The sequence below is a fragment of the Bombina bombina genome, chromosome 3, assembly GCF_027579735.1.
Source record: "Bombina bombina isolate aBomBom1 chromosome 3, aBomBom1.pri, whole genome shotgun sequence".
NCBI classification, from domain to species: Eukaryota; Metazoa; Chordata; class Amphibia; order Anura; family Bombinatoridae; genus Bombina; species Bombina bombina.
The window spans coordinates 296,324,832-296,340,382 of record NC_069501.1 but is presented as its reverse complement, the minus strand read 5'-3'; positions in this window follow the sequence as shown (position 1 = coordinate 296,340,382).

Here is a 15,551-nt window from a genome sequence, read left to right as displayed (position 1 = left end):
GGGGAGATCTGGGCATCACAGGCCACACCATCGGCCGAGACCATAGAGCGCCCACAAACGTGGACATTGATACTGGAACAGGCCACAAACAACCGGCTCACAGGGGCTCCAATCTATACCCCCTTACCAGAAAGTATAACACTACAGCACAGAAGCTCCCACACTAAAAAGGACCTGAACCTACAGTAACCCTTCAAGATTAAGAAACCAATATACCGCTGCTCCTGTACCGCAAAACACTAGGCCTTGCACGAGGCCTTCTTACCTACTTTTTACCCCAGCACATTACAGCTAGATAACAACTAAAGAAATTACTGCACATCACTGGAATCATATAACTTCTGTACCACAACAGAAGCTAAGCACCTGCAGCTATATTTTATCTAACCCTGTTCCATTTATTTAAAATGACATATTCTGCATTGACTGTGCAAGTATACCACACTCTTCAGCATGAAAAATCTAGCTGTACTCATTTAATGAGACATCGCTTCTCCAATTCTCTCAGTAGTCTAGATTGGGCTGGAACCTGCATTTGGAAAACTCACTTTAATCCACATATCTCATTTAATCCATATGAGAGTTCTTTCATATGCCCTTATGCCTCAACCAAGAGACACTTGAAATAGAAAAAAGTTAACTTCAGCCTGAACAAGCTTAAAATACGTGTACCTGAAAGCTTACATATCAACGCGTATATAACTGGATCCTAATATACCTAACCTACCATCTCAGCATGGCATCTAGAAGAACAGTTAAACAAGACAAAACCTCAAAACCAGGACCTAAGAAATCACTTACAATGACATATTTCTTGCATAATGCTGATACCTCTGACACCTCACCCTGCATGTTACAGCAAACCGAAAAAATCCACTGCTACTACTATGCCAGAAAATACCTCTCAGGAAGAGGACATACAACATTCTAAAATAAAAAAATCTACCATCCTAGCAGGATATCGCTGATATTGTGTGCACATGTATTAGAGAGGAACTGGCAGAAATAAAGCAAGATATCCACACTCTTGGCTTCCAAGTAGAATAAATAGAAAATAGCCAAGATGTGAAAAGGGGGACATTCAACAATTAACAGAACAAGTAACTATACAGCAAGAAATGATAGTCACACTCCAAGATAAATTGGAAGATCTGGAGAATCAAAGTAGGTGAAAGAACATGAGAATACCCAAGGAATTTCCAGTAAATTTACAAGCTTTATTCCAACACCTGAGAGACACAACGTCAAAAGAGGATATACTGTGGGTAAGAGCACATAGAACTCTTTGACCAAAGCACCAGACATGGCCCCTCCAAGAGACATTGTCATACGTTTTAAGAATTTTCTAGAAAAGGAGATGCTATTAGCCTAGTCAAGAAAAAAAATACAGCCTATTCAATTCAGAGGAAATATACTACAGTTTTACCAAGATCTCTCCTCTAAAACCATGCAGAGACTGAAAGAGTTCTCTCCCCTCATTAGCTTGTTGAGGAACAAGTAAATACTGTATAGATGGGGCTTTCCCACTCACCTCTGTACAATCCGGAATTACACTAGACTCATCTGTAAAACCCCAGATGACATCCATTTCTTTTGCGATCAGCTTGGTATTGATTTACCCATGGAATCCTTCACACCCATCATGCTGAGATATCAAAAGTAAAGAAACTTAAGGATATCACAGAGCCATTGTGCACAGTGCACTCTAAAAAGATTGGGATACAGGAAACTACCTCACCTAGGAGAACAATCCCTAACCATAGTGCATCTCCATGCTCAACCTAACTATGTTACAGTCCCCAGCAACTGTCATGTGATTGACTTTCTTGTACCCACCCTACAGAAGGGCGAGTATTAAGCACTTTCTTTTTGTTCATTGTTCAAGAACATTTAGCTCAGATTTGTTTAAATATCTAGCAATATTATATATTCATATGAGAAATACCATGATATACCTTTGTAAAGGTCAATCCCTTAATGCTGACATTTTCTACCTGATGGCCAGGATTTACTTTCACCATTAATATAATGAATAACTTAATATATGTATCTCACACAGGGCTAGTAATGGTCCTATCCCATTTTCAACTCTCATTATGCCCTATGATAGGAAGAGAGACTGCTTAATATTGTTGTTACTGTTTTCTATGTTTATATATTGTTTATATATTGTTTAATAATTTTTACTTTAGGTTTTCAGAAAGTTTTACCAACTGACAACATTAACGCAAGCCAGCTACCCAATTTAACAACAGAACAAATACAAACCTTAAACAGTCCTATCTCTATCCAAGTAACACTAGCAGCAATTAAAACATTAAAAAACGTAAAACCCATGGACACAGAGAAAGCCTTTGACAGGTTAAACTGGTCATTTTTCAAAGCAACTCTACTCAAATTCAACTTTGATCAAAACTTTATAGGGAAAATATTTGCTTCATACAACAGCCCACAAGCTTCTATCAAATTAAACGGATCACTGTCACAACCCTTTCATATCTCAAACGGAACAAGACTAGGCTGCCCCTCTCCCCATACTATTTGTCCTTGCCATGAAAATTCTTGCAGCCACCATTAGACACACAACAAACATCACAGGTACCTCAGTTAATGATAACAATTATAAGATCACACTATATGCAGACGATATCTTCTTGACACTTACCAATCCCAAAACCTCAATTCCCTCCTTAATGCAAACATTACATACATACGGTCTGTATTCAGACTTCAAAAAAAAGTTTAGGGTCAAGCCCAAGGCCCTTAAATACCTGGGAGTATACATATCACCACATCTATCATGAATAACCGATCTAAACCATGTAGCAATAAAGAATAATATCTAAAACACATTACGAACATGGAGTGTGAAGTCTCTTTCGTGGTTAGGCAGGATTAATGCGGTAAAAATGATGGTACTACCCCAGCTATTTTACCTTTTTCAAGCTCTCCCAGTACCCCTTTCAGAATCACTAATTCATAGGATTCAAAAAATCTTAGACTCCTACATATGGCTCCACAAGCACCCCTGCATAGCCACTGCAACCCTATTCCGCCCAGAAGAGCTCAGAGGTCTAGAAGTCCCTAACCTAAAACAATACAAAAAATATGTATTTTTCACTAGAATTGTAGATTGGTGTAAGCACACAACTCATAAAGAATGGATCAAATTAGAGCATCAATTAGCAGACACCAACTATTTAGGGAGCAAATGCTGGCTCCCCCGAATAAAAGATCTCTCCATAACCCCCTCCCAACAATTATAAGAGAAACGCTCAAAATATGGAACACGCATATCAAAAAATTACATCATATCTCCTCTATACCCTCCCCACTAATTCCCCTACTTGAAAATATCCCTCCCTCGCTTCAAATACAACCACATACCATAACTAAATTTACAATAAACAGCTCAATACCATGTTACAAACTCCTACAAGAAGGGAAACTAAAACAACATTTGGAAATAACGGAGCCTCACATCACATAATTAGTATATTTACTTGCATTTATCCCATTTTCTCCCGACATATCTTCAAAAAGCACACCTATCTCATCCCCTTACGGCTTTTGAAACCTTATCCTACTGTCCCAACCTGCAAAAAGGATTACTATCCGTATATATAAACAAATATAGATAATCTATGCTATTTCTTTACCCTCATACACGCAAAAATGGGGGAGAGAAATAAATCAACACTTATCCCAAGCAGAATGGACTAAGATTTTCTTGTCCATGAGCAAAGCATCCTCCATGATACAAATCTTGTAAATGAATACCAAGTTTTTGTGCAGATGGTAGTACACCCAAGTTCACCTACACAGTTTATTTCCCACCCACCACGACGCCTACACACATCTGGTGGTCTTATCCAATTACACAAATGTACTGGCTAGCCATAAAAACTGAGATTGAAATAGTAGTATCCTTATCTTTACCTTTTAATATCTGGACACTCTTATTCAAAAAACTTCCCATCATTAAACTGAGCTACACCTTACTAACCAAAAATTAATACCCAAACACTGGAAAACGTGCAACCTACCACCTATATCTCAATGGAAAAATACTGTAACACACGCACTACAAATAGAAAAATATCATTTTGCGCATCAAAAACACATAGATGACTACCACTCTATCTGCTTCCTTTGGGAAGAATACATCAACAAATGATTCATGACTTTACCCCGTGTGTTAAACTCATCTTCCTGTTCACTCTATCAATACGACAGTTAACTTACTTATTGGCATCTACCCACATCCACAACATTCAGATTACAAACTTGATAGACACATAAGATTGATGCTACAAACTTTCAAAACAGCGAATGTAGAAATATTTTGCATAGTAACTTTTATGATACCCTTGTAAATTGATTTCAATGTCTTGTATATGACTCATGATTGCTTATGATTATCTAACCGAAGACTTCTTCGGACATGTTGTAAAGATCTTAAAACCTAATAAAAGTAAAAAAACGAGCTATGCTAATAATTGCTCACAATCTGGTATTGCAAGTCAATGGTAAAAAAACATTTACCAGAACATGTTATTGTTAAAATGACCACCTACATTTGTGCTCCCTATACTATCAGGGTGCGCTATCAATGATCATATTACATGTGGTTAGTTGTGTGTTGAGTACAAGAGATACAAATAATAGCACTGTAAAATTTAGCCCACTTGGAGACCTGAAGTAAAGTGTAAAGGCTAGAATAAATGAATAACAATAAAATTAAAGGGGCAGGAAACCCAAAATTTTATTTTATGATTTAGATAGAACATACGATTTTAAACAACTTTCCAATTTACTTCTATTATCAAATTTGCTTCATTATCTTGGTATCCTTTGCTGAAGGAACAGTATTGCACTACTGGCAGCTAGCTGAACACATCTAGACAGCCAATCACAAGAGACAAATGTGTGCAGGCACCAATCAGCAGCTAGCTACCACTATTGTAGTATATATGTGCATATTGTTTTTCAACATGGGATACCAAGAGAATGAAGCACATTTGAAAATAGAAGTGAATTTAAAAGTGTCTTAACATTACATGCTCTCTCTGAATCATGCAAGTTTACTTTTGAATTTCCTATCCCTCTAAGCATTTCACTTATATATACCCTGTATATTTCCCACACAAACACACACACATATTTATCTTTATATATATATAATGCAGCCAAGATGTGCACTCTCACCTTCCTTCATCTGCCAGAGTGCTAGTGATATTCATAGTAACCAAAGTAAAAACTTGCACTCACTGGGTCTTTTAAAAAATCAATTTTACATCCCCTTACTCAGAGGGAGATGTAAAATTCCCGAAACGTTACATTTATCACAGTAAATTTGATTTCTGAAAAGACTCAGTGAGTGCAAGTTTTTACTTTGGTTGCTATATATATATATATATATATATATATACAGTATATACATATATATATATACATACTGTGTGTATATATATATATATATATATACATACTGTGTGTATATATATATATATATATATATATATATATACAGGTAGTATATGTAGTATATACTATATATATATATATATATATATATATATATATATATATATACACAGAGCAGTCCATTTAGAGTGCACTCACATAATGCATCCACCAAGGGGTGCAAAAAATGTGCAAAAGAAGAATACCACAGGGGGATAGACACAACACTTACTGTTTTTTTTAAAATAAAACTTCACCTTTATTAAGGTATGATTAAAACATCAAAGTTCCAAACGTTTCGGTGCCAAGTCTGACACCTTTGTCAATGTTTAGAATCAAGGTAGCGGTGTAACAATACACAGTACCCAACAGCTATTTAAACTAAAAACCAGAAGTCACATGACCTGGTTGCATATGTGCAGATGACGTCACGCATTACGGAGCTGATATAGTGAATATACCACTGCATGGCTAATTAGCATACCCAATTAAAAATGAACAGGAACAACACCAGCGCAATGCCAGGTGGGCGGCGCAATATCGGAACACACGCAATCAGATTCAGAGGTGTCAATCTGTTATAACAACAGTATCTAATTGCAACAATATATGATACATGATAATAGTTGTAACAAATTAACAAAATCAGTTGGGGTTAAAACCAAAACTGACAGAACTCCTTGCCTCAAGGAATATGGAAGTTAATTCACTGGTTGTGATATAACGTATGGTCTATGAGGAAGGCTCAAGCTCAAACGTGTAAGACCGGTGCTGCACTGCCCTCAAGATCCTGTTTGTGCAAATTTTTAATTGTGGAATAAAAGTTACTTTTTAAGCTTTTTCTGCTGCCTTTTTGAACTATACATTATTTATGGATTGGGACCCAATACAGTGGTTTGCGAGCGGATGTTTTTTGTAAAAAGGAAAGTGGGTGGAGCCTAGCCCATAGCGTGGAGCGTGGAGACGCTGAGATCATTTGGTCTGCTACTACCAAAAACTTTCTGTTATGGTATAAAGAGGAAAACAAAGATCTGATCCAGATTAATGGCAAAGTAAGGAATATGCCTAGCATGTCTAAGTAAGTCACTTATGATTGTTTGACTACATTGCTATTGACATAGGCGATTCCTTAATAATATTGGGACGGTACAAGTAGTCTTATCCACACAGAGGTATAAATGTGTAAAGGCACTGTGCTCTCCCTTAAAGGGAGAGTTTCTTTTTTCTGATGTTGATAAATTCATAAGGCTTACTGATAACTTGAAGGCTGCTTGATAAGAGGAGAGGATTTGGTATGGAGACTGCCTATTCAAATATCCAGACTCAAAATTATTAACACATTGTAATCCAATTGCACGTTGTGACATCACAAAAGGGGTGGAGCCTGGTTCCTTACCAGACTAACAGAGCAATCATTGTACATTTTGATACACACAGTCTTTTGTTTGTAGTAGTCTATGATTGGGACAGCCTCATTGTATGCTTTGTGACTTGTTTTTAATAAATTTGTTATACTTTTTTAACCACTTCTGATTCATCCTTTGGAACTGGAATATCGTTCTTTGCCTTGCCTCCTATTAGGAGCTTCCTGTGCCTATATATCTAGAGCTAGATTTTGAAGCTCCAGAGAATGTGAGTGCCTTTCTAGGTTTTGCTGTAAATTTCACATAACCACAGAACTTCACTGTATGCGTTTCTTTTTTCCCTGAGGTTCACCTGCTGAGCATTACCACTGTGATAACCTGGGACTTTTATCCCTTTTTGTGCACCATCACATTTGTTTTTGTATTTTATTATTCCTTATATTGTGATTTAAGCAAGTTAATATATTGTTTATTTTGTTCTTTCTTATAATAATATATATTTAGGATTATTATTAAAATAGATAATAATAACAGTGATTCAATGGATATGATATATGACAAGGTGATAGACTGGGAAGGGATCAAAGATGTATCTGTATGTGTGATACACCAAGGTGATATACTGTATATCCTGATGTCAGCAAGCCCCAGGCTTTTGCTCAACCACTAATATTTTACTTTCAACTAGTAATATCAAATTAAAAATGGAAGCACTATGGATTGTGCTTTAGCAATGTTAGAGCACCGTAGAGCTTACAGATTTTTACTCTCCACTTGAAATATAAGTCAGTGTGTTAAAAAAAATTTACACTTTAAAGAGACACTGAACCCAAATTTTATATTTTCGTGATTCAGATAGAGCATGCAATTTTAAGCAACTTTCTAATTTATTCTTATTATCAATTTTTCATCGTTCTCTTGCTATCTTAACTTGAAAAAGAAGGCATGTAAGCTATTTTTTGGTTCAAGACACCACTTGTTTATTGGTTTGGTGAATTTATCCACCAATCAGCAAGAACAACCCAAGTTGTTCACCAAAAATGGGCCGGCATCTAAAACTTACATTCTTGCATGTCAAATAAAGATACCAAGAGAATGAAGAACATTTGATAATAGGAGTAAATTAGAAAGCTGCTTAAAATTGCATGCTCTATCGGAATCACGGAAAGAAAAAATTTAGGTTTAGTGTCCCTTTAAGTACAAGAAGAAGCATATTTTCTGTTCTTACTGTGCATATCTAGGGGCATATTTATCAAGCTCCGTATGGAGCTGGATGTCCCTTGTTTCTAAACACCACTGCTCCATAACCTGTCCGCCTGCTCTGAGGTGGCGGACAGAAATCAACCCAATCAAAAACGATTGGGTTGATTGACACCCCCTACTAGCGGCCGCAAATCTGCAGGGGGTGGCATTGCACCAGCAGTTCACAAGAACTTCTGGTGCAATGATAAATGCAGACATCATATGCTGTCGGCATTTATCGATGTGCAGCAGACATGATACGCTACTTTGTACGCTACTTTGTATCATGTCCGCTCGCACATTGATAAATATACCCCCTAAAGTGTATATTCTTTAGATGAATTTACCAAGGTTGTGTTATAAACACCAAACCTTATTTGTGAGAATTCTGTTGTGCAAAATGCAATATACCCATTTTATTTTATTTATTTCTACATACAGACTATTCCAACAAAAATTAGCTCGTATTTATATTTCTATGCCTAATGCAAACAACATTTGAAAGACAAACATCCAAACTGCAGAAAAAATTGTTTTAGCTTATTTCATCATTTTCTTTTATTTTTAACAAAATGTAATTATTAGGAGAGAACGTGCTATTTAGGGACAAAAATGACTGTAGTTGTTTTAATTTGTAATATTTATCTCTAGTGTATTCTGTGTACACTTGTTTCTCTAGATTAATAGAAACTTAAATTCACACTGCATTTTTAGTAGATAAGCTAAACTGAAAATAACATTAAACATAATAATATGGCAAAAAAGAAAGATATTACCGGCATTGCACTTGGCACAATCATTAAATCAATGAACTACCTAATATTGTTGCTGCTCCATTTATTTGTAATATAGTCATCCTGAGTTGGACATCTTTAGAGATAGGTTTATATCAACGAATTGATTTGCTAACACTTTAGCCAATATTTTCTATCAATATTAATTAGTTTGATTGATCTGTGGTTGGCGGGAAATAATATGTTGAGTAACTTTCAAATTAATGTTAATTAGAATAGTACTCATTGATTAAAGCTCAAGGAATATCTTTGTCTGTTCATAAGCAACATGTAATACAATCCCACATTCAAGAGATTCTAATTAAATGATTTAATTCTTTCTGAAACAATGACTTTCTAAATATAAAATGTCCTAGACTTATTAAATATACATAAGGAACATCATTAATTTAACAGGCACTGATTATGTGAACCTTAAGTTCCTAATGTAGTGTTCAAAATTGAATAATCTGTGAATGTGTATTGCCACGTTCACTTAAGTAACAATGTGCGAAGGCCTTAGAATGTTATACTATGCTTAATAAACCATTTCTATGTCACAAAATCCCTGGGCAATTTATTATTATAAAAAAGCTGCATTTGGACAAAATGCCACTATACAATCTATCAACCCCTAGACATCATTTGGACATTCCATGCTATTCTTAAAGTGCTGGGCTTTAACACCTTTAGGATATTCTGCTCCCCTCCTTGTGAAAGCTCTGGTGGATTCTGCTGGGGGCATCCCTAGCAACTCAGGCAATCCCCCAGGAGCCAATCAGTGCCGTTTGGAGTCACATGATCACAGTGACAATCATGTGACATCCTTTTTGGCCGGATACTTACTTTTTGAAGTTGTATTGGTGTCTCCATCCTGAATGGGGGTAAAACAAGCCATGCAAAAACATTGTATATATGCTTGGGTGATTTTTACCATAATTTTGAAAATATTCCAAACAATTAGAAGAGTAACCAATTGAATTAGTAAAACCACTCATAGCAATACAAAAGAAACATTGTTTTTAACCTTTCACTAATGTTTGACCCTTGTATTTACATATACATTTTAACTTTTTTTTCTGTGAGATACCCACACAAATTATAAAATAACTTTTGTTTACAGAAATATCATAATATGAGAAAAAAGTGTCTTATGGAATAAAATAAAAATCAATGGTGTACATAGTAAATAGCAACATGGAAGTCATTTTTTTCTCAAAGGGACATAAAACCTAAATTTTGTTTTATCATAATTCAGATAGAACGCACACATTTAAACAACTTTCCAATGTACTTCAATTATCAATTTTTTTGTTTCCTTGTTATCCTTTTTTGAAAAGCAGGAAGGTTAATTCCGGTGCGTGCATATGTCTGAAGCATTATATGGCAGCAGTTTTACAACAGTTATATATTAACAAGAGCACTAGATGTCATCACTATTTCCTGTCATGTACTGCTCCAGACATGTAGACTCTAGAAATCTCTTCAACAAAGAATAACACGAGAATGAAGAAAATGTGATTAAAAAAAAGTAAATTGGACATTTTTTTCAATTTGTATTCTCTATCTGAAGCACACATTTTACTGCCCCACATTGAGCATCAGTTAACCTTCCCAAAACAGTAACATTTTTGATTTTATACTTTATATCATTCAATCAAAATGAACAATTATAAATCAGAAAAGAGAACAATTATTATTTTGTCACTCTGCACTATCTGGCAATTTATACAGAAAATTTGTAAATATCTAACCAAACAAATATTACATAGATTTAAAATTAAACAAAATTTGGAATTCCCAGAGGGTGGCTTGGCTTATTTTGACAATGTATGCATGTTCCCATCCCTGCCCAAAAACATTCAGAATAGCAAAAAATATTATAAAGCAAAACAAAAAAATATAAAATATAAGTGCCAAACATCATTAATAGATAATACAAACATTGATCTTTGAGTCATAAAATCAACACTACAAAAAATGACTCTAGATGTTACTGCCAGGTTATCAGTCTTACCATGGTGATCACTTCATAGCTAATAGCACATGAAACAATTTATTTGAATTGTGAAATTTCATTTTTTCAAATGAGGGTTATTATGATATATTATTATGGTGAGGGATAATAAAGGCCTCTTAAAAATACATCAGAAACCCAAAAATAGAACCAATGTTTAGAAGTCTTAGTCATTGTTTTAATAATCAGCTGGCAGTGGGCAGACGCAGGACCACTCGTTTGAAAGAGCAAGATTGTTGATTTCAAATAAAGGGACTAAAGTTTGTGTATGTATTGTGAGGGGCATTGAGTTTATGTGTGTTGTATGGTGCCTTTAGAGGATAGGGGCACCTTTGGGGCCCTGCTTCCCATACGGTAAACACATTAGGTAGATTACTGAAATAAAAAAATGGCAATCATCTACTTATGAGAGGAGAATAAGACATCACACTAGAAAAGGGGCCTCCTCTTTTAAACTGGTATATTATACCCCTTTATATTTTAAGGGGGTAACAGGTGTTCTAAAATCAACATCTGCCATGCGGGGGTCCCCAGGATCCAGATCAGATGGAGTCTTGGAGACCACCCAAGGATAAAGAACATGTGTTGATAATCCGCACTGCAGGAGTAGATATGCATGATAAGAGGTGGCTAAATATAAACAAGTCTCCCCCTCAACAGGGGTTTTCAAAGACATTCAACAAAGCAAACAGCAGGCACAAAAATAAAAGTCAAACATTATGGTTAATTAAGGTGATATTAATGATGGTCATTGTCCAATGTGTGGTAATGCAGTTTAGTTTTCTTTTACTGATCTAAAAATATAAATTTATGATTTGTGCAGAGAATTTCATGTGTAATTGTAAAATCACCATTTTTTAATAGTTCATAGCAGTTATAAATAAGTATATTCTGGTGTATGTATATGATTCATAGTTTAAAACTATTATTCAAAGTATATATTTTTTTCTTTTTATCAAACCAGGAAACAATTACGGGCTTCATTTATTATTAGGCAGATGGACAAGGTTTGCTGTCCTGAACCTTGTCTGCCCAGTCTTGTGACCAGTGTGCACCTATATGCTTCCTACATTCAATATTGTACAAGTCGCTGCTTGTGCAATGTCACCCCCTGCTAGTGAGAACAGCCAACCACTCTCAAGATGGGGCTGTCAATCATCCTGATTGGAGCTAATCAGGATGATTGAAATTAGCCACACTTTATGTAGCAGAAAGGTTACAAAGCAGTGGTTTTTAGGCCAATGCTACTTAACAAGCATGCCAGGCTTGCTCACGTGAACCTAAAATGGGACTCTGAAGCTGCTTTCACAGTTTGATAAATGGAAACCTATGTGTATTAGTCAAGCACACAACAAAGGGAAAAGTAGACCAGTACATTTTTTCATGATGTCAATACTTTTGAAATTTAAATTAACACATCTTGCAAAAACCTGCTTGTTTTCTTTTGTAATGGAAGACTACTGTCAGATTGTTTCAATTTTAAATTATTGGTTAATCGTAAAGGTGATGTTTGAAGTCAATTGAAAACCATACTACAAACAATTTGGATGGATTGGAATTGACCTCCATGACTGAAAATAATTGATTATCTATACGAATTCCACACAATATCAGTAAATGCTATTCAAATGAACAAATTTTCAAAACAATCCATATAATATATATATATATATATATATATATATATATATATATATATATATACACACATTTCATTTTCATTTAATATCAATATGTAATTTAAGAAATGTAAATAATATGTGTACACACATTAAAAATATTTATGTCAAAGACAGTTTTTTACAAAAACATATTTTTCATGAAGAAGCTAGAGGTAGATGGATAGATATAGATATTCTTCATCTTACAATCCTACTGAGTTTGAGCTAGATTACAAGTAGCATGCTATTTAGCGCTTTCACTCGAGCGTCAACTTCGCTAAAAGTAAGCCTATTTTGTGTGCATCAATTAGTGCATATTACAATTTGAAAGTAGAAAGTTTGCATTAGCCGAAACCAGGCGCGCGCTAACCAAAGGACTTTGACAATCGCATTATCTTATTTTCCCCCATAGACTTTAATGTAGAGTGCAGGAAAAAAAACTAACAATCATGAATTTACATTTTAATGTTCTTCACATACAGAAAATATTATGTTTTTATTGTAAATATATTTTCTATCTAAATATCTGTATATACCTATATATGAACAAAATACTGTGTGTCTGTGCCTTCCTTCTAGAGTGGAATATAAGATATATAGATGGTATGGTATACAGAATATTATGGGGTGCGAATCCCATTTTACCACACACTTACTTCTAGGAACCTCAATCAATATGAGGTAAATAGCCGCCGTATAGGAATAATGCCCCACTCGCTGTTGCCTCCAGGCTAGTAAACAGGAAAAGAACCAGAAGAGTTACTCAGCTGTGTAGATCCTAAAGTATGGTGGTTAGACTTCCTCGGTATACATACTTACTTTGTCTCAAATATTGAGAACACGCATATTTGAGAAAGAAAGATATTGCCAAAAATAGTGAAGTACGTTTATTTCAAACACTTACAACACACAGATTAAGACAATCCCACTCACAAGTCAGACCTCAATCAATATAAGGTAAGAGTTAGGCAAAAAATAGAGACAATGTAATACAGAGTCAGATGGATACCAGAGAGAATACCACTTCAGGATAAAAAACACTCGATACATATAAGTACAACATCCCTGACGTGTTTCAAAGTTTCCTTCTTCCTCAGAGGGAGATCCCTCTGAGAAAGCAGCACATATACCTCATACTTCTTTTATACTGTCTTTTGCAGCTCTCATTGAAGCACTGAGCAGTAAGATTTCATTAGCTGGTCATGTCCTAGACCCTAGATGCTGCAGAGATATATAATGGGTTAGTGCCATTCTCACTACCAACTTAACTGCAGACAAATACAGAGGCAAGGAGTTAAATGGATCCCTGCACTTGCACTATGATTCTGGCTGCCAGAAATAGCACAGATCATCTACAGATATCAACCCTAATATACTCACACATCTTAAGACCATTTGAAACTGTATACATGTCAACAGGATCCTTAAGACCAAAGAAAGTTTAACATGTACAGGTATATGTGATCTATTAGCTCTTTACCAGTTAATATACATAAAAGGGGAAAAATATTTTGGTCACATTAAACATTATTACTCAGTTTCACAAAAAACAGGTACAAAACAGTTTGTTCAAAGTGCTTGGGAACGTTAATGATTTGGGTTTCGGAATAGTTTGGGTTTCTTAGAATTCAAATATTTGCATCTTTAAAATGGGACAGCTTGGAGAAAGGATGGGACCAAGGGCTCCATGTACAAAGCAGCATAAGCTGCTCTGGAGCCCTTGCGAGTCTGCTTCCCGCAATGTAAAAAGCAGTGGTCATTAGACCGCTACTTCTTACACTGTTCACCACTTTTGAGGTGGTGAATAGAAATCACAGAGAGCTCGCTATCTCGCTCTCGGTTATTGACAGTCCCTTCTCTCACGCGATTGGTCGTGCAAGTGAAGGGGCGGGAATTACACACTCAGCGAAGTGTCTTATGCTACGTACTGACCAGCGGACGAACAGATCTGCTGCCCGTATGCAAGTTGAGAAGCTGTCTGCACGCCATATAATATATAGGGCCCTAAGTGTAAATAATAATAAATTATGTCATAATAATACCCCTTATACATGCAACCAAAATGTAGTTTTATATCATTTATATATATTTTTTTAAATGAAAAAGAATGGATTTTGGAATAATTCTGGATTTTGGAATTCTGATTTGGGGATTTGTACCTGTACTGAATAACGTCTAAAATCTTACACATGGAAAAAGCCTTTAAAACAAGAACTACATTATTTTTTTCATGTTAATTATGATATATTTTACTATAAACATGCAATATGTATACTAAAGTTATGCTGTTTTTCAAGGTATTTTTGTCAATCCAGCTGCAGAGAATGCTTACAAAAAAAACATCTTGAAGCATCATACATGTTAATTGATTAGGATGTTCACAGGCATTTTATATTTCTACAGTAGTTAATTTCACTGGCTTTGAGTCATGTACACATCTATGATTCTCATTTGGAATAAAGGGTTTAATAGCTTAATATGCATGTTCTATCATGCCCACAGAACATTGTAGATAAATTAATTTCTGAACTGAACAATCTTTTTAAATCTACCAATGGCCTTGAGTCACATTTATTAATCGAATGGCAGTTGTAATGCTATAAGTGATTTCAATAACATTTTGTTGTACTACCTATAATGATGTTATGAATGTGTTTATTTGTATTACAATGTAATATGTTTCTACAAAGTCCAAGTATAGCCTCTAATTTGACAATATGCATGCAGAATTTTTATTTAAGCTGACAATGATAAATATGGGTTTAATTTAAACTGACAGCTGCCTTTAGCTGTCATAACCACTTCTAACAGAGAAATATTATTTTAAACAGGAAGCACATGTACAATAGTGTAGTGCAACAGTAACAATTCAACTAAATTCTAATAAATGCCAATAATATGTTAGTATAGTTATGCAATTCAACTGAATAAATCCAAGGAATAGTAAAAATACCATAAGAAATATGTTTATTATATTATAATTTATATGGTGGAATGCAATTAAGAGAGATTAGAGAGAGAGAGATAG